The following is an 18,863-nucleotide window of genomic DNA, read 5'->3' on the forward strand; positions in this document are numbered from 1 at the left end:
AAGAGGTCGCTCGATGAAGATGAAGTTGACTCCCCGAGATCGTCTATGGAATCTGTAAATGCCTTGGAAGAAGTGACAACGGGTTTGGATCCAACTACTCTATTTCGGCCCGTAGGGAGTCCCTTAAAGGAGTTAAAGAGAATTTGGAGGGATGAGGTGCATCTCATGTGGCAGATGGATCTCCCAGTAGAAGCAAGGACCAATATTAGTAATTTCCTAAGAGATATGTACAAAGAAGAGATGATTGAAAGTCAACCAATGCCATTTCGTGGCCAAAGTCGATATGCTCGAAACAGGAGAGCGAAAAGGATGATGGTGTGTGCCTATTGTGCAAGAACCAACTGCAATGGAAAATTCAGAGACAGTGGGCTGCGATGTGATCAAGGGAAGGACCTAGCCTCTGACCACTGAATGATGAAACTGGAATAACTAGAGAATGGGCTAGATAGCCTTGGGCCTTATGTGCAATTGAGAAAGTTCGGGTTCATCGATTATGAGATCAGCCACATAACATATGTGGAAAACTCAGAAGATGAAGAAGAAGGCATTGACCTAACAATTCACACTCAACCCATTGGGGGAGAGCCACCTGAGGGTAACATAAAAGTCATTGAAGAGGTCACACCAAGCTTGATCCAAGCCATATCTACACCAGCCATTGGCGAGACTCTTTGGAGACACTTTCTTTGTCCAGATGGGAGGAAATACTGATGATAGTGAAGAAGAAGACTTCGAGTCACACTCTGAAGATGAGTTCTCCGTTGAAACTCTAATAAACAATATTAGAGCAGACAATGACGGAATGGACCCAACTGATCTCATCCAACCCATACCTCCCAGAAATGAGGGAAGTAGCAACAATGAGGGAGAAAGATCTCCCGAAAATCTAAGAAGAGCATGGTTCATCAAAGAAGAAGACCTCGACAGATGGGGCATGAGCATTGTCCATCAAGTGCAAGACATCCTTAAGCTAATATCCACGGCCCATGACATCATGTACAAAGCTACTTCTAGCTTCCCGAACATGGTGTGCAGTCATTTGGCAGAGCAAGTTGAAAAGATAGAATTACCAGTAGAAGAAGATGTACTTCAGAGAATGTTGCATGAACTGAGAAACATAGCTTGGCTGAATCTTGCTTTAACAAAGGATTTCTTTGGGAATCCACCCCAAGATCCTATGCTATACTCAGAAGATTTCCCCTATAAAGATCTGCCGAGAATGATGGAGGAATGGGAAAATTGGGTCGGTAACATCAATACCGGAGATTCATATTTTAATCCAACAAAAGGAATTCACCTTGTTGATAGCAGTGGGGGAGAAGAAGAGGGCCTATGTCATCAAGATTTTGAAGAATAGTCAAATGAAGAAACATCCAATGAAAGTCTGAACGATGAAGTAATGGATGAAGGCACTGGTAGTGAACTACCCAGCGAAGCGTCTGAAACGGAGGAAGAACCTACTATCAACCAGTATGAGGAAATCTATGGGCCAAGAGTTTGGTCCCTTCCATTCGAAGCAAGGGGGATCCTCAGAATAGTCGATAAGATTCATCAAATGCTCTTTAAGGTAGTACTTTCAGACAAAAGCTATCAAGAAGAATTGCAACGACAATAGCCGGTAAATGAGAAATGGCCATTACCTTAAGTCCTGAAAGAATTGGAAGATGCGGTCTCCCTCGTGTTCGCTCTGGTAAGAGATTTATGCGAAAGTCCTCCAACATCTCCAAACTATGGAAGTGAGGAGTATCACGAATGGGCACAAGCGTATAATAGGCTCTACCTCTAGAACATCAACATGGATGAACAAATGAGAGATCCCACAAAGAACTTTCATCTTGTAATCTCTAGCGATGAAGAAACATCAAAAGATGAGGAACATTTCGAGTCCTTAGTTGAAGCCATGATGTTCCAAAAGTTAGCCACTGAAATCTTTGAAATGATCCAACAAATGATGTTAGTTGGCCCGCGAAAGCCGGATGTTGACCAAGACACCTCTGCGAAAAGCAAGAGGCTCTGATTAAGATCTTACAAAAGGCCCAAAGGAAGATTGTTGTCTTGAAGGGAAAAAGCAAAGTCACTCATCCAAGAAGGAAAAACTCAATGGTAGGAACCCTTGTGATAACTGAAAGTGACCTGGAGGATTATGAGCTATGCCCGGTAAAGAACCTGAAGTATCAAAGACCCGTAGTGGAAGAAATTTCAAAGATAAGGGTCTGATTGTAAAGAAACCGTACACACCTGCCTTACCTTAGAGCAAGTACGAGCCAGAAAATCAAGTGTTGAATCAACTGAAGAAGATATAAGCTAACATCTCCATCTGGGGGTTGTTGATGGCCTCCCTGCCACATCGGGAAGCAGTCCTAAAAGCACTTAACAAAATTTAGATACCAATAGAAATGGGCCCAAAAGAACTTTCAAACATCATGGGGGCTACCTATGCCACACATTCCCCCTCATTCTCCGAAGATGATCTGCACTTACAGGAAAGAATCATAATTGAGTGTTGCACATTATAATAGAATGTAATGGGAACGGGGTCCCCCAAGTCTTAATAGATAACGGATCAGCTCTCAACGTCATACCTCTCAAGGCTGCAAGCTGCATAGGGTTGGACCTCACTCGTATGAAGCCCTCTACTCAGATAATCCGAGTATATGACAACACAAGAAGGAAAGTTCTGGGAGTTTTGACCACTAATATCCGAGTTGGACCTGTCCAGTTCACAGTGGAATGTCAAGTGATTGACATTCAAGCATCATTCAACATGCTATTGGGATGACCCTGGCTACATTCTGTAGGGGCAATGGCCTCAAGCCTACATCAGAAAATGAAGTTTATCCATGAAGGGAAGATGATCACTATCTTCGGTGACCAAGAAATAGTCCACACCTTGGCAAGCTTTGAGGTAACTCTAGAAGATACCCAGCTAGGTGGATTCGAGATTGGGGCAATCGGTGTGACGACCTCAGAAGTAAGAGAGATAATCCCATTTGGATATCCATCTGCATGGAGTAAGACCACTTTGAAGATGATGAACAACATGGAATATTTGCCGGGGCTTGGATTGGGAAGGAATCAGCAAGGGATTCTGGAATTCCCTGAGTTTCCAACCTACAATAACCATCACGGACTGGGATAACCAAGGAAAAAAGGCAAACTTGAAAACAACCAGAAATGTGAGAAGGCGAGCACTGCCATGGGACCATCTCCATATTTCAAGACTCTGAATGAGTATTTTGTCAAGGAAGGGGAGAATTTTCCATATTGTGGCAATATTGAGCCTTGGTTTGATCATGACAAGGGAAGCCTCTAGCCGGGATTTGAAGTCTTCTTTCAAGACAACATCGACTAGGTGGCACTAGAAGTGGAACAAGTAGAATTGAAAGCTGCCGAAGATGATCTGAGCATCAAAGAAAAATGACACCGTTTATTTAATCGGTTTGGTTCGATTTGGTTCGGTTTAGACCGATTAATCCAATGGTTTCAAACCGTGCAATCCAATTAAAACCGATTATAACCAAACCGTCTAACTGTTTAAAAACCTCATTTTTAGATTCAATTTGTTTTTTTTTTAGGTCCAGAAATTAGAACCATATATTTTATCTCAGGTGTTCTAATGAATAAATATAACAGGTTCTAGGAAAGTTGTGGATTTTAAAGAAGCTATCAAGAAATAGGGAGATTAAAAGAGATGCAATAGGTGGAATTTTTTATTGGAAGGATTAATAGAAAGTCCTTTTCTATTAAAAACTACAGCAAGTAACCAGTGTAAATTAGACTTAGTAAATGGTTTATGTAACCGTCTAACCGAACTGTGTAAAACCATACAGAACCATTTAACCGAAACCATTTAAAAACCGTTCAACCGAAGCCATTTACCAAATGGTCCAGGTTTTGATTATGAGACCATTTAGTTAAATAGTCTGGTTATGGTTTCTACCCTCAAGCAGCCAAAACCGAATTGAACTGAATCGTTTAACCGAAACCGGACCTTTTAACACCCTTAATTAGGGTACCGCCTAGCCCAATTATTCCTACTCCTATTTAAGGGGAGTTGGTGACCGTAGAAGCAAAAACTATAGCTGTTAGTAAAGGCGCAACTTTATTTCTTTAACACATACACCCCCTAGGAGCCATGGTCTGGGGAAACCTTGGGCACACCCCCAAGGTTATCTAATACGTTCCTCATTGGTTCTGTCTATGTTGGAATCAACGTAATTGCACTTAGAATTTAATACCTTACAATTTTCATTTATATACTTTTGCTGGTTCTTGACAACAATAAGATAGTCAGGAGACCACCGTTTTTTATTTTTTGTGCCTCATATCTTCAAATACTTGGTGCATAATCATAGGAAAGATAAACTCCATATAGTGCATTACAAAGGGAGTTGAGAATGCGAAACTTGCATTTATAGTGCACATAATATCAAATCATCTCATTTTAGATGGTGCATTATTCTCATTAGATATGTGCATGGAGAGCCCATATGATACACCCAAATCATTGTATTGCAAGTCAATACAGCCCCTAACCACAAGACAAAACACACCACACAATGTATTGCAATTAACAAAAAAAATTGTTACGTTAATAAGGCAAGTACAATTGTGTTGCAACCCAAAGCATTAAAAGTATGAAAAACATCCCTACATTATTGTTACAATTTACATAAAGTATACTAACGAAGGAAATACCCAATTAGCATTCCTAATACTAAGAAAAAGTAAGCAAATGAAATTACCACTGCAAATTTCATGCAAGTCCCTTGATTCAAATTATAGTGAATACCTATCTTCTCAACCAAAGAGTTGTATGTCCCTCCATACACATCAAAATAGCTTTGTTGAGTTTCATCCAAACAGGCTTCAACAATTGAATTCATCTCCAATGATCGGTCATGGACATCATCACTCAATATATTCCTTTGCGATGGCCCTCCTATCCCATATGACTGACGACTGAAATTGTATAATTTGAACATACATTCAGCTTCGGAAAGGCCGTTGTAAGACTTATAAACATCATTTTGATAACGAAAAACATTAATACTGCACTCTTGCCAACTCATGTAAATTCCTAGTTTACGCCCCCTCAAAGACAACATAATACTTTTGGCCCATTTTCTCTCTTCAAGGATCTGCCACTATCTAATTTGTAAGCCATAAAGAAAATGGTTGCCATCAAATTTCACTCGTTCAGAGACTAATACGATAAAGTGGTGAGAAACACTTTGGTTTATGACATATAATGAATCTAAAATGATAGTGTGATATTATCAACAATAGTGGTCATCAACAACAGGTTGATTTTTTAGCCATATATAATTACACCAAATAGCTATGTTACCGAAACAAATAATAGGATTACTGAAATTAATACTACTTCTTAGGAGACTCTAACAAGAAGACAATTTAGAGGTAACAACAAGTCAATAGTTGGGAGTTGGGACGTTCTATAGTTCTCATATTAATACTCACATCAAATCATATGAACTCGAAAAGTAACTCTAAATTATACCCATTGATTTTATAACAAATACCTCTGATATTTGAATAGTTTAATTTCTGTACACCTTTATTCAAGATTGTCCTTCTCTAGATGCCTATATTTTCGAAACACACAAAAGGATTATCAATACTTGTTAGGAGACATTCAAACAAACCCACAATCCAACTTTAACAAAAACCCATAGAAAAGGACCTGACCTCCAAAAAAGGGGTAAATAACATGACCAGTTAATGAAATACCTGTGTTTTGCTGACTCAGACAAATAGCAAGAATGGTTGAGTTGAAGCCGGCAAAACAAATAGAGGGTCTACCATAGTGACAATAGAGAAAGATTATCGCAAGTAGAAGAAGATGAAAGAGGAAATGAATCATGGTAAACCTCAATGGGAAAAATATATGCTATAGGAAGTCGGTTATGAGATAGAGAAAGATTAGGGAATTGAGTTTTAGATTTTAGGTATTGCAAGTAGAAGAAGATGAATCAAGGTAAATCTCAATGGGTAAAAGGGTAGGGTCAGAGATTAGCCATCCGGTTTTGACCGATGGGGTTTGGGTGCTATTCAAAAAAAGACTATAAATTCATTAATTGGATGTTAAAATGGATGGTGAGACTTCAAAAATGCATTTGAAAAAAAAAATCATTAATGAACTCAATTGACTAAGTATACATAATATATTGCAGCAGTAACTTATATAACCTAAATTGATTTTTAATCCATTTTAACCACTTTATTGAACAAATTATACCAGGGGAAGGGATGAGTTCTGGTTTCAACGTCTAAGAAGCTAAACAAGAACATAAACTGATAGAATAAAGCTCATTATTCTAAACTAGAAAAATTTGTATCACAAACTAACCTCTCTAAATTGTTGCTTTGGTGGTGAAGAATGTTAAAATGGATAGAATGATGAAAAAATGTTCACACAAAGGAGATGCCGGATGTTTGTGCGTGAAGGTGAATAATTATAATGAAGATCAAGAGGAAGTGAAGAGGATGAATAATGTAAAATGGAGATGAAGAGGTAGCGAAGAGGATGAATAATGTAAAACCCTCTTCTACCTTTTCATGCGATTATGTTATATGACGTTTTACAATATCGTTCAGTTCTGGTAAACAACTTAAACTGTGAAATTGACGGATTTGTCCTCATTTAAAAAATAAACTGGAAAGGCAAATTACAGCCGGTTCCCAGTATACATCGGTCAACTGTCAAACTATCAGATTGACAAATAAAAGTGTAGTAAACCATAATCGACGGCTCAACATTAACCCTTTTAAATGGAAGGTTAGATTTCAAAAACACATTACCAACCTAACAGCACGCAGGTCCTGCGACCTTTAAGCCATAATTTTACTTATTTGGGTCCATAAATACTATTTTTTTTAAAAATCTCTATATGACTCTTCACACTTGTGCAGTTTCTGATGCACGCAATCTTCTAATTTTACGAAGGGTGCAGTTGCTTTTTTCTTCTGATGCAGCAGAGGAATTGTAGGAGCTGATTTTAAAAAAGAATCATGAGTTGGTTTAGATTTATGATTTTAATCTTGTGGATGAAATATGGAAGGAATCGAGACTGAAACCCCCCAAAGATACCTATTAGAGTACATGATATCCACTATGCTAGCTTGGATGTCCCATCAAAACTGTCTACTTTTAGATCAGAGCTCATTGAAGCTGGTTCTTCAGCAATTGTTATTTCTATGCTCGATGAAGTTGCCTGGTTATTGAATTTGGTAATCTTTCTGACCAACCTCCTGGAACATGCTCCGACTTTTGTTGCTTATAATGAGGCCGGCATAGATACTTCGTAATAATAAACGCCATGGTTCTTTGAAATACTCAGCCGCATAAGTTTCAACTAGGGGCAGTTGACTGCCTTAAAATACTTATCGACCGGCTTCTGTTGCTTATAATGAGGCATAGATACTTTCTAATAATAAACCCCACGATTCTTTGAAATACTCAGCCACATAAGTTTCGACTTAGGGCAGTTGACTGCCTTAAAATTATTGTAGTGTTTGATGTCACAACTTGCACACCAGATATCATGAGATTTAGTGAAAAAAAGTAACTTCTTTCCTTCTTACACATTAAACATTATGATTTTTCTCCTCTCAGGTTACCCCCATTTGTAAGTTCTTGTAAGTACCCCGTTAGAATCGTGACACGTGGCATTAGCTGGTCTAATAGTCATAATTCAAAACCAATTATTTAAGTTGTTATCTAACCAGGGTTAACTAAACCCATACTCTGACCCTGGTTAATCAAATCATACCCCTACCCTAACCCTGGTTTACCAAATCATTTGAGGATAATTCAAAAAAAGGGTTTTTCTCCTCAATCGTTTTTTAATTTTTACCATCCCTTCCCTAACCTTGGTTCTCGCATGGCTGTTGCTGGAGAGGAGGATGTTGAAGCAATAGCGTTGAAGCAAAAATGATGAACAAACCAGAGCACCTTAGATCACAAAAATGAAAAAAAAGTTGCAACACGTGAAGAAGTAATTGAAGGACAGCTCATTCGATTCTCAATTGCTTCCTTCATGGCCATGTACAAGAACATAAATAAGCAATTGAATAAGATCATATTTTTATTGGATTGGAAGCATTGCTAATGGGTCGTAAAAAAAGGGGGGGGTGATGCCCCTCTGATCAGCTCAACTACCCTGAAAAGAAATGAAGAGAACAAACAAACCTGACCCTTCCACTCTTAGATAGCTAACAGAAGACATCCAAAAGAGGGTCTTCTCCATTACAAGAAGTCCAACTACAACCGAGATATAGAGGGATCAATAAAGTTTGGGGAAAAAGAACAAAAGAAAAGAAAAGAAAACCCTAATAACAGAGAAGGTGAAAAAGTAAAGTGGAGTTTTAAGGAATGCAAATAGAAACTAAGAACAGCAGTGAGAGCTAAGTTTATTGGATGAAGAAGGGAGAAGAATATGAAAACCCACAAATGAAATCAATATCTGAAGAAAATAAATGAAGAATAAGAAGGATTAATGATTCTCATGATGATTTGTTGTCCCTTGGAGATCTCAGGGAATAGGTATTGACTGAAACTGGCTCCCAAAGCGCAAGTTGGGAGGGATTGTTTTGTTCCAGAAGAAGGATTTTCTTTGTATAATTATTAGACTTGCTTTGAAATTATATATAGGGTTGTTTCTTCCTTTGAGTCCTTCACGGTTACCGTTGCTTCTGAAAAATTGGGTCTTTTTGTTTTTATAGGTTTTCTCTTAGACCAATCAAGTGGATTTTTTTTTTGTAGAAGAGAAATTATAGGCGATCAACATAGATCCACGGAAGCGTGATAGGATCGATTCTATCAATGGAGAATGCTATTAAATTATCTAGAACAATAGGGTAATCGATTGTTACCTAGAGTCTCACAGATGCAAGACCTCCAACAGATGATAGCCCTTTCTAAGTCATTCCACGCACTACGTAAAGCTTGGCGTTCCCACACGATCAAGCCAAATCCTTCACACACAAGGGTTCTCAAAACCCAAGCTTTCTCCAAGACCAAACACCAAGAGAGGGAGAGGAAGAGAGAACGGTTCTAGGAAGGGGAGTGCTCCACTGATTTTTCAAGGATGAGAGAGTGCTTCTTGAATTTTGGCAATTTCATGAATATATGTGATGTGCCCTCTCACTCCCAAATTGGTAGCACACATGGGCAAGGAATATTGAGTTTTCTATTGGGATTTAATCACCAACCCATCCAATCTTTCCCACCAAGGAAAGATCCCTATTACTAGAGGAATCCAATATTGGGTCCAATATCCAATATTGACCCAACATCTTTCCTTTTCTAATAATATCATCCATCCTACTATAAGATCCAATCTTATAAGAGGATCATGAAAAGGAAATCATGATCAACCGTGCTGCGTAAATGAATGGAACCGAAAGGAAAGGGGTAGGATCGTAATGGGATTCTACTTAGCTTCTAAAGTGTCCAATCACCAAAGATGCCAAACAGAGTGTAACAATCAACACCCAAGGTAAGTAGTTAAGACACTCATTACTCCCCCACAAAACGATGTTGCATGGTTCAATATAAGATAAGTGTTCGAGACTATCAATCCTTAATGAACCGATACGCCGATCGAGAGATTCAATTACCTTGATTGGACCGAGGAAAAATATTTCAAACAAAATGTTCAAGAAAATAGGTAATGGTTTGTAAATATATATCTAAATACATTTCAAAAACATTTTAAAAATGCTACTGAATCTGGATTTGATTCTAATCCTATATAGAATACTCTCCTCAACATATTCCCAATGTATGGGCTGTGGATTCCATGTTGGGCATCTCTTTCGAATACAGGCAAACACTGTGAATCCATTACACCGATATATAGTCAGAGAGACATCAATCGTTGGTGCACCAAAACACACAACATCTGAATGCAACGATAAGGACCCCTCAGGTCAAGGGACCAATCGAGAACTACTTAAGAAAATCTCATTTTCTTTATAAACTAACAGTATACTACATGTGAAATTCTCAAGTGATCCAGTCTAATGTACACACCATATGTACACTCACACTTGTGTCTTGGAAAAGTAATCTTCCTAAGCACATACAGTGTGACCACCATGCCGGATAGGATGTCTAGTCCTATCCCTAATGGTGAACAGTTTTAGGTATGAATACCTATGGACAACAACTAAGCTCAACAACTGATCATGCAAATCAAAAATTAAATTCATTAATTTAAAAAAAGTTTGTACTTCAGTACCAAATACCCATAAACTTTATCCCCATATTCCCAACATGTTTCTCAAAAATAATAGGAGATAATGCTTTAGTCATAGGGTCAGATAAATTATCTTCCATGTCAACCTTAGCTATGGTTATGTCACCACGCTAAATGATCTCCCGAATCAATTGATACTTTCGCTCCACATGCTTATTCCTTTGATGAGCTTTTGGTTCCTTTGCTTGTGCTATAGCTCCCCTGTTGCCACATAACAATGGTATGGGTTGCTCCACTAGCTCAGGCACCACCCCTAAGTTGGTCAAGAATTTCTTGAGCCAGGCACCTTCCTTGGCTGCTTCACTAGTTGTCAAGTACTCAACTTCTGTTGTGGAATCGGCTAGTGACTTTTGGTTGGCACTCCTCCAAATCACTGCATCACCACCAATCATGAAGACCATCCTAGAGGTAGACTTTTTATCATCCTTGTCATTTTGGAAGTTCGAATTGGTATATTCAACTACTGACAGTTGATCACAATCGTAAACAAGGAAGTAATCCTTGGTCCTCCTTAGATACTTGAGGATCCCCTTGACAGCTGTCCAATGTTCTTGTCCTGGATTGGATTGATATCGGCTTATAATCCCCACAGTGTCACAAATGTCAGGTCTAGTACACAACATGGCATACATTAGACTTCCTACTGCCCGAAGCATAGGGAACTCTTTTCATAGCCTCAACATCCTCAAAAGTTTGAGGGCATTATGACTTGGAAAGACCGATTCCATGTCTGAGAGGCACATTACCACTCTTAGAACCCTGCATGTTGACCCTGTTAAGCACTTTGTCAATTTAGGTGGATTGCGACAATCCTAACATCCTCTTTTTGCGATCTCTCACAAGCTTAATTTTTAGGATGTAACTAGCTTCACCCAGATCTTTCATTGAGAACGTTTTGGATAACCACATCTTTATAAATGAAAGTAACTCCATATCATTCCCAATGAGAAGTATGTCATCCACATATAGGACACCCCCATAAATTTTCTTATACACCCATGGTTCATCAATGTTTTGCTCAAACTCAAATTCCTTGATAGTTTGATCAAAACGGATGTTCCAGCTTCTGGAAACCTGTTTCTGTCTATAAATGGACCTCAACAACCTACATACTTTGTTTTCCTTCCTTGGGGAAGCATAACCCTCTGGCTGATCCATGTATATGACCTCATCAAGACATCCATTAAGGAAAGCGATCTGTACATCCATCTGCCAGATCTCATAATCATGGTATCCAGCAATCGATAATAGAATCCGAATGGATTTAATCATCACTACTGGTGAGAAGGTCTCATCATATTTGATACCCTCTTTCTGAGTGTATCTCTTAGCAACCAATCTCGCCTTGAAACGTTCCTCCTTTCCAACCATACGTCTCTTCCTCTTGAAGATCCATTTACAATCAATGGTTTTCACCCCTTGTGGCAGATCCTCAAGAGTCCAGACATGGTTAGAATGCCTGAAGTCTATTTTAGAACGCATTGCTTCCTTCCATTTATCTGAGTCAACATCCTTTAGAGCCTCAACATAAGTATAAGGATCCGTGTCTGAACAATCAGACACCATGTGGAATTCTTCCACTCTTTGATCTTCCTCTGTGAGAAGATTCAAATGAGTCGGTGGTCGTATAGACCTCCCACTCCATCTAGGCTCTTGAGGCTGTTGCTCCTTAATGGGTACGTCGACTGAAATGTCTGTGGGTGAAGAGGGTAGCTAATCATTAGATATTTCTTTTATGACCACTGGATCCGATCTCGGTGAGACCATGTCATCCTCTAGAATAGTCGCATGCTTACTAACTATGATCTTCTGATTCACTAGGTCATAGAAATAGTAGCCTATTGTAATCTTAGGGTATCCAAGTAAATAGGATCTATCTATACGAGATTTCAACTTGTCCATTTATTGCTTCCACACATGTGCTATACAACCCCACACCCTGATATGTTGGAGACTAGGCTTGCGCCTATATCACAATTCAAAAGGTGTTTTAGGTACAGATTTTGTGGGTACCCTGTTCAGTATATAGATGGCAGTTTCTAGTGCAAAACCCCAAAAGCTTAACGGTAATTTTGAATAACTCAACATGGATCGAACCATGTCCAACAAGGTTCGATTCCGCCTTTCTGAGACTCTGTTCTGTTGAGGTGACCTTGGGGCCGTCAACTGAGATACTATCCCAGCTTCTTTCAGATAGTCCTTGAACTCATCTGATAAATACTCTTCTCCTCGATCAAATCGAAGGCACTTGATGCAACTATCCAACTGTTTTTCAACTTTCGCTTAGAATTCTTTGAATTTATCAAAAGTTTCTGACTTGTGGTGCATCACTTATATATAACCACAACGAGAGTAATCATCAGTGAAGGTTATGAAATATTCATAACCATATTTTGCTTGAACATTAATGGGTCCACACACATCCGAGTGTACCAATTCTAACACAACTTGGGCTCTTCTTCCCTCATTTTAGAAGGGTTTCTTGGTCATCTTTCCTTGTAGGTATGACTCACAGGTTGGATAAGGTTATACATTCAGAGAATCTAAAGGTCCATCCTTTACCAGCCTACTTATCCTTTCTACTCCAATATGACTTAACCTTAAGTGCCAAAGATATATTGAATTATCTTGGGCTGATTTTCTTTTTATAGATGTATTGGAGATTTCATTCACATCAAACACTGGTTTTAAGAGATATAATCCGCTATCTAGTAAGTCAGTAGTAACAAAAGAATTTTTAAACCGAATAGTCAACTTATCACCAAATAGAAAAGTATAACCATCCATCACTAGCTTACTAACAGAAACAATGTTCCTTCTAAACAGGGGGACAAAAAAATAATCTCTCAAAATCAAAGTAACTTTATTGTTAAAATATAAAGTAAAATCTCCAACGGCCTCAACTCCAGTACCTGTTCTTAGACGAACTCCATCCTTAGCCTTCTTGTCAGCTTGAACCCTTGCAACATGTTACAAATATAGGCGGTAGACCCGGAGTCCACCAACCACGTATTAGTAGGTTCCTCTGACAAATTAGACTCATAAAGGACTAAGGTTTCAGAAATACCTTCTTTCGGCTTTTTTTTCTGAGCAGCCAGGAAAGCTCGACATTCCTTTTTTTAATGCCCATCCTTCTTACAATATAAACAAGTTTCCTTTTTCTTATTCTTCTGAGTTCCCTTTGAGTCAACCTTAGGGGCTTTTTCCTTTTCAGTCTTCTTCTTCTTCTTCTTACCCTTAGGCTTAGAAGAAGACGGCTTCTCCTTTGTGGTCAAGACCTCCCTGCTTTTTTGTTGCAACCTCTACCTCTTGCAACATGTTGCCCAGCTCAGGAAGTTCGATGGAGAATTTATTCATATTATAATTAACAGCAAATGATTCGTAGATATCCTGAGGCAAAGAGTAGAAGATAACATCCATCTTATAATTCAGCTTAAAAGACATCTCAAGGTTCTCTAGATCTTGGAATAAGTTTTGCATTTTCATGACATGATCTATAACTAGAGGTCCTTGGGCCATCTTCGTGCCACGGAGAAGTGTCACTAGTTGATGATGAACATGTCTTTCTTCTCTCCCATATATCTCCTTCAACTCCTCCATCATATCCTTTGGCAAGTACAAATCCTTGATAGAATCAGCGATAGTCTTTTTCACAGAGTTTAATACAAGGAGTTTGGCCTTAGAATTGTTCTGACGAAATAACTCATAGGCCGCTTTAGCAATAGGGTCCTCTTTTGTGGGAATTCAAGTTCATCTTGCTCAATGACTAACATCAAACCTTCTACAGTCAGGAGTAACTTGATGTTCCTCCTCCAGTCAACGTAGTTTGGGCTGGTCAAAATATGGTCTTTTATGAGGGTAGCATAGTTGATTTGGATCAACATAGTATAAAATCTACACGATATACAAAAATAACGATTAGCATGATCGACAACCATTGAAAAACGGAGTAAAATAATCAATGGTCAATCACACCTTAAGCTTCCCTCTAGCTTATAGGGTATGAATTGGAACTTATCAACCCTTAGGCTCCTGACTTAGCCTATCGGAGTTCATCATTTGTATGTTGATTAAGTGAACTATTCTATCTATCACTTTACTTTCAATGTGATTTAGCTATCTGATTGTCATGTCCATTCCTATCGGCTAACATACACTCAAGTCAAGTGTATACCCTTAGTTTTGGAGGGAATTATGGTGTTTGTGGGTTAATACCTACTATCGCAGTACACTTACCACTAACCATATTCTCTACCTATCACATGTGAGATGGGTGTAGACAATTTCATCAAGCTATCCAAGTATTATCCTATCGGCATCTACAAGAGTAGATTGATGAAATTTCTACACTCACCAACTAAAGGAGGCCATGGGAATCCCATCAAGCAGGGTTTCCCATATCACACTTGTTTTAAAATTGAGAAATTACGGGAATACATAAAATCACAATCATACATCTAATGTATAAGCACATAAACACATCCATCCAAAGAAAGTTAAATACCAATGGTTATGGGATAACATCTTTAATCAACATGAGTTCACATCCAATGTAAGCTCACTTTGATTACAAGATGGATGGGAGTAATCACAGCCTCATATATCACTCCCACACATAGCAATAATCATGTGATAATGCAGATGCAACTAACTATTACAGAAAAATAAATCCAAAACTGTAAACAACTTGGGTACTCCAAGTGAACAAGTCCCTCCTCCAATCTTCTCACCAACGAACCGTCAAGATCCTTGATCCACAATCCCGATCTTATCATGATCATCAAGCGATTATAATAAATAATTTAAACTAATTTAAATTTATTACAACCCTTTAAATGTAAATAAAACTCAAGAAATCAATCCACCAATTTAAACTGCCTGAGGGGGAATTACATAACCTTTACATGAGAGATGGGGAGAAGAATGAAAAAAATAATAATTGCATTCAAAACCACATCCATGCCATGCCTAGTACACACATCCATCTAATGCATGTAAATTATTAAATCCCATAACCATGGTTCTCATTATATACATGATGCTCAAAAATTATAAATTCTATATTTTATGTGAAAAATGCCAAAAACACATAAAAACACCATTACCATGACTAAACATGTCACAATGGCCATGAGCATCTAATGTCCATCATGATTTAATCAATACCACATACATGCTTATCAAAAAACCAATAAAATAAGCCATTATGTAAAATGGTGAAGGTCTTCCCTAATGAGTCACCTTTCAAAAAACCCTTGAAACAGTTTTTTTTTTTAATATGTCTGCTATCTCATCAAGGGCAGCCCATGGGAAAAAGAAAAGGGACCTTCCTGCTACCAAAGTGCTAGGTCTCCTTTCAAAAAACCCTTGTAACAAATTTTTTTTTTTTTTAATTAATCTAAACTAAGAGCATCCCATGTAATAATGGATACAAAAAAAATAAAAGATTCCCATTTGATAGCAAGACTCTGATGCCACTGAAGGCGATCAACATAGATTCGCAGAAGCGTAGTAGGATCGATCGATCATTACCTAGAGTCTCACAGATGCAATACCTCCAACCGATGATAACCCTTTCTCAATTGTTCCACGCACTACGCAAAGCTTGGTGTTCCCATATGATTAAGCCAACTCCTCCACACACAAGGGTTCTCAAAACCCAAGCTTTCTCCAAGATCAAACATTAAGAGAGGGAGAGGAAGAGAGAACGGTTTTAGGAAGGGAAGTGCTCCATCGATTTTCCAACGATGAGAGAGTGCTTCTTGAATTTTGGCAATTTCATGAATATATGTGATGTGCCCTCTCACTCCCAAATTTGTAGCACACATGAGCAAGGAATATTGAGTTTCCTATTGGGACTCAATCACCAACCCATCCAATCTTTCCCACTAAGGAAAGATCCCTATTGCTAGAGGAATCCAATATTGGATCCAATATACAATATTGAACCAACATCTTTCCTTTTCTAATAGAAATGATGTTCCACATTCACCTGTGATGTATGCATACTTACTTAATTGTGGAAATTGATGGCCGCAAGTTGTTTATTGATAGTTCTAATTAAGTCAACCTAGAAGTGATGGCTCACTTGCAGAATTAATTTAGGAGTAGAACTGAGACCATACGAGTCTCCATTCTTTCTGGAATAGAAAGGTAATTTTGGGATGTGAAAGATGTGAAAGCATACTTGCTATCTACCTTAATTGACGTTTAGTTTCTAAGAAAATCAAGTAATCAAAGGGAAGAGGGGTATGTGGAGTATAGACAAAATGTAGGGCAGGAAACCACCACTACATTACATTACATGCATATAACAACATTAGATCAATAAAGTTATAAAACCAACCAGTGTTAGTATGAGTGTCAAACTCATCAAGGATTACATTGACATCTTGGTTAATTTGTGTTCACTTTAATTTCATGATTGTCGTTGAAGCTTTTACTAAAAGTTTCTAAATAAGTTTTTGTCATTTGTTTACCAATTGGAGGATGTAGTTCTCAATCAAGCATCATGTGGTCAAGGCGAACTTCACAAGTGGAAAATTTTTTAGACCTTTTTTCCCCTAGCTCGTATTTTTGAACGTTTTATTTCAATCAAACCAGTAAAATGTTGGTCAGATTTCTTGGCAAAAGATACTTAACCCATTGATGTAGATTCATCACCCAGCTGCAGGGGTTGTTTGCATAGGATGGGTTGACGTAGCGGGCTCTTAACGGGCTGCTACCAATTTCGGTTTTGTTTGATCATATTAATAGTGTTGTCAAATTGGAACCGGAACCAAAATTGGATCTAGACCAAATAACTGGAATAGGAACCAAACCGAATCGAGTAGAATTTGGTTATAATCCAGAATTGAGAAATAGAACCGAAGCAGGACATGGTTATTTTCCGAATCCAACATAGGAACTAAGGGTTAGAACTAAAATCGAACAGAATTTGGTTACCAATATTTTATAGTACATTAATGTAGTTTAATACTACTACATTATAATATATATATTTTACTAATATTAGATTTTATAATAGTACTATATTATACTATAATACATTATAGTTCTTATATAGTATAAACCAAATACAAGAACCAGAACCGAACAGTGTAGGAATCGAATAGGAACCAGAATCGTATAAATTTGGTACAAGTACCGAATTTCAGAACCGAAGTGGGATTTGGTCCAAATCTAGATCACACTAATACGCCCTGGAACGAACTAGAACCAAACCCAATACTTAGTTTTGGATTGATTTATACTCTAAATATATATGTATTTTAAAGCGGACCAAGTTTTTTTTTGGAATTGGGAGCTTTTATATATATATATATATATATATATATATATTATGGGGGGGGGGGGGGCAAGGAGAGTTGATCTTATGACCTCTTACTTTTGAGGTGTTGGTCTTTGCCAACTGAGCAACCTCCTTGGGGAGCCAAGTTTTCCTTTAGCCACGGTGAGTGGGAATTCATTGACCGTGGGATTTCAGATATACGTGGGAGGGTATCAAAAGGGTATTTTGGGGAACAAACTAAAACCCTATAAGGTTTGTTAACCTGAGGTGGGATTTGGTCCAGATTTGGATCACACTAATACTCCCTGGAAACGAACCAGAACCAAACCGAATCCTTAGTTTTGGATTGATTTATACCCTAAATATATATATGCATTTAAAAGCGGACCAAGTTTTTTTTGGAATTGAGAGCTTATATATATATATATATATATATATATATATATCCTATAAAAGTACGTACTTTACTTTTTTTAGTCCAATTTTTACAAAGCCCAAAATACCCTTGAGCCCCCTTTCCAATGCCCAAAATAACCCTTAGTCCCATTTCCATCTCTCTCTCCCACGAACAGATGCATTCTTACACACTTCGTCTCTTCCCACTATTCCTCTCATATGCATCTCTTAAGAGAAAATAGGAATGATTTTTTTAAAAAAAAAAAAAAGGCATTCTTGCACTCTGTATCTTCACAATATCTCTCTCATATGCAACTTCTCTTGAGAGAAATTAGGAATGTTTTACCAAAAAGAGAAAAAATAATAAAAAAAAATACATTCTTGCACAGTTGCACTCTGTCTCTTCACAATATCCCTCTCATACGCAAGAGAAAATATTAATAATTTATGAAAATGAAAAAAAAAAAAAAAAAAAAAAGGAAAAGATGCATAGTAATGAAACGAGGAACCCCCCCTCCTCTCTCACTCATCCACTCTTGCTCAAAAGCTTATGGCTCTTAGTTAAACGACGCCTCCCTCCCTTCTCTCCTAGAAATACTCCTCCTCTCTTGGATAATACTCACATTGCTCTTCAAACTTAATCTCCCTCTCACTTTAACCTCTTCCCTCTCTGGTTCGCCCATGATAGTCCCCTTGACTAAATGACAACTCCGTTATTGGATGTTGTTCATTTTGTTCTCTTTCCAAGTGAAAGTATTGTAATTGAAGGATTGTCATTGTTTTGCTGATGCCTTTGCTGATTGTAGCCTCAATTATTTTTCTTTCATTAATTTGCTTTTATTTATATTTTCATTGTATTTTTCTTTTTTGACTGGCTAATATATGAATTTCAT

The 18,863-nt window shown here is 37.9% G+C and overlaps 1 long non-coding RNA gene across 1 annotated transcript; it reads left to right on the plus strand.

The window, feature by feature from the left end:
• The first annotated feature begins 7,124 nt into the window (after nt 1-7,124).
• LOC122640774 lies at nt 7,125-16,335 on the plus strand. Its single transcript, XR_006329747.1, has 3 exons — nt 7,125-7,251; nt 8,363-8,367; nt 16,256-16,335. It is a non-coding gene; the product is annotated as an uncharacterized LOC122640774 (long non-coding RNA).
• Nucleotides 16,336-18,863: the final 2,528 nt, after the last annotated feature.

This window comes from Telopea speciosissima, chromosome 9 (genome assembly GCF_018873765.1).
Source record: "Telopea speciosissima isolate NSW1024214 ecotype Mountain lineage chromosome 9, Tspe_v1, whole genome shotgun sequence".
Lineage (NCBI taxonomy): Eukaryota > Viridiplantae > Streptophyta > Magnoliopsida > Proteales > Proteaceae > Telopea > Telopea speciosissima.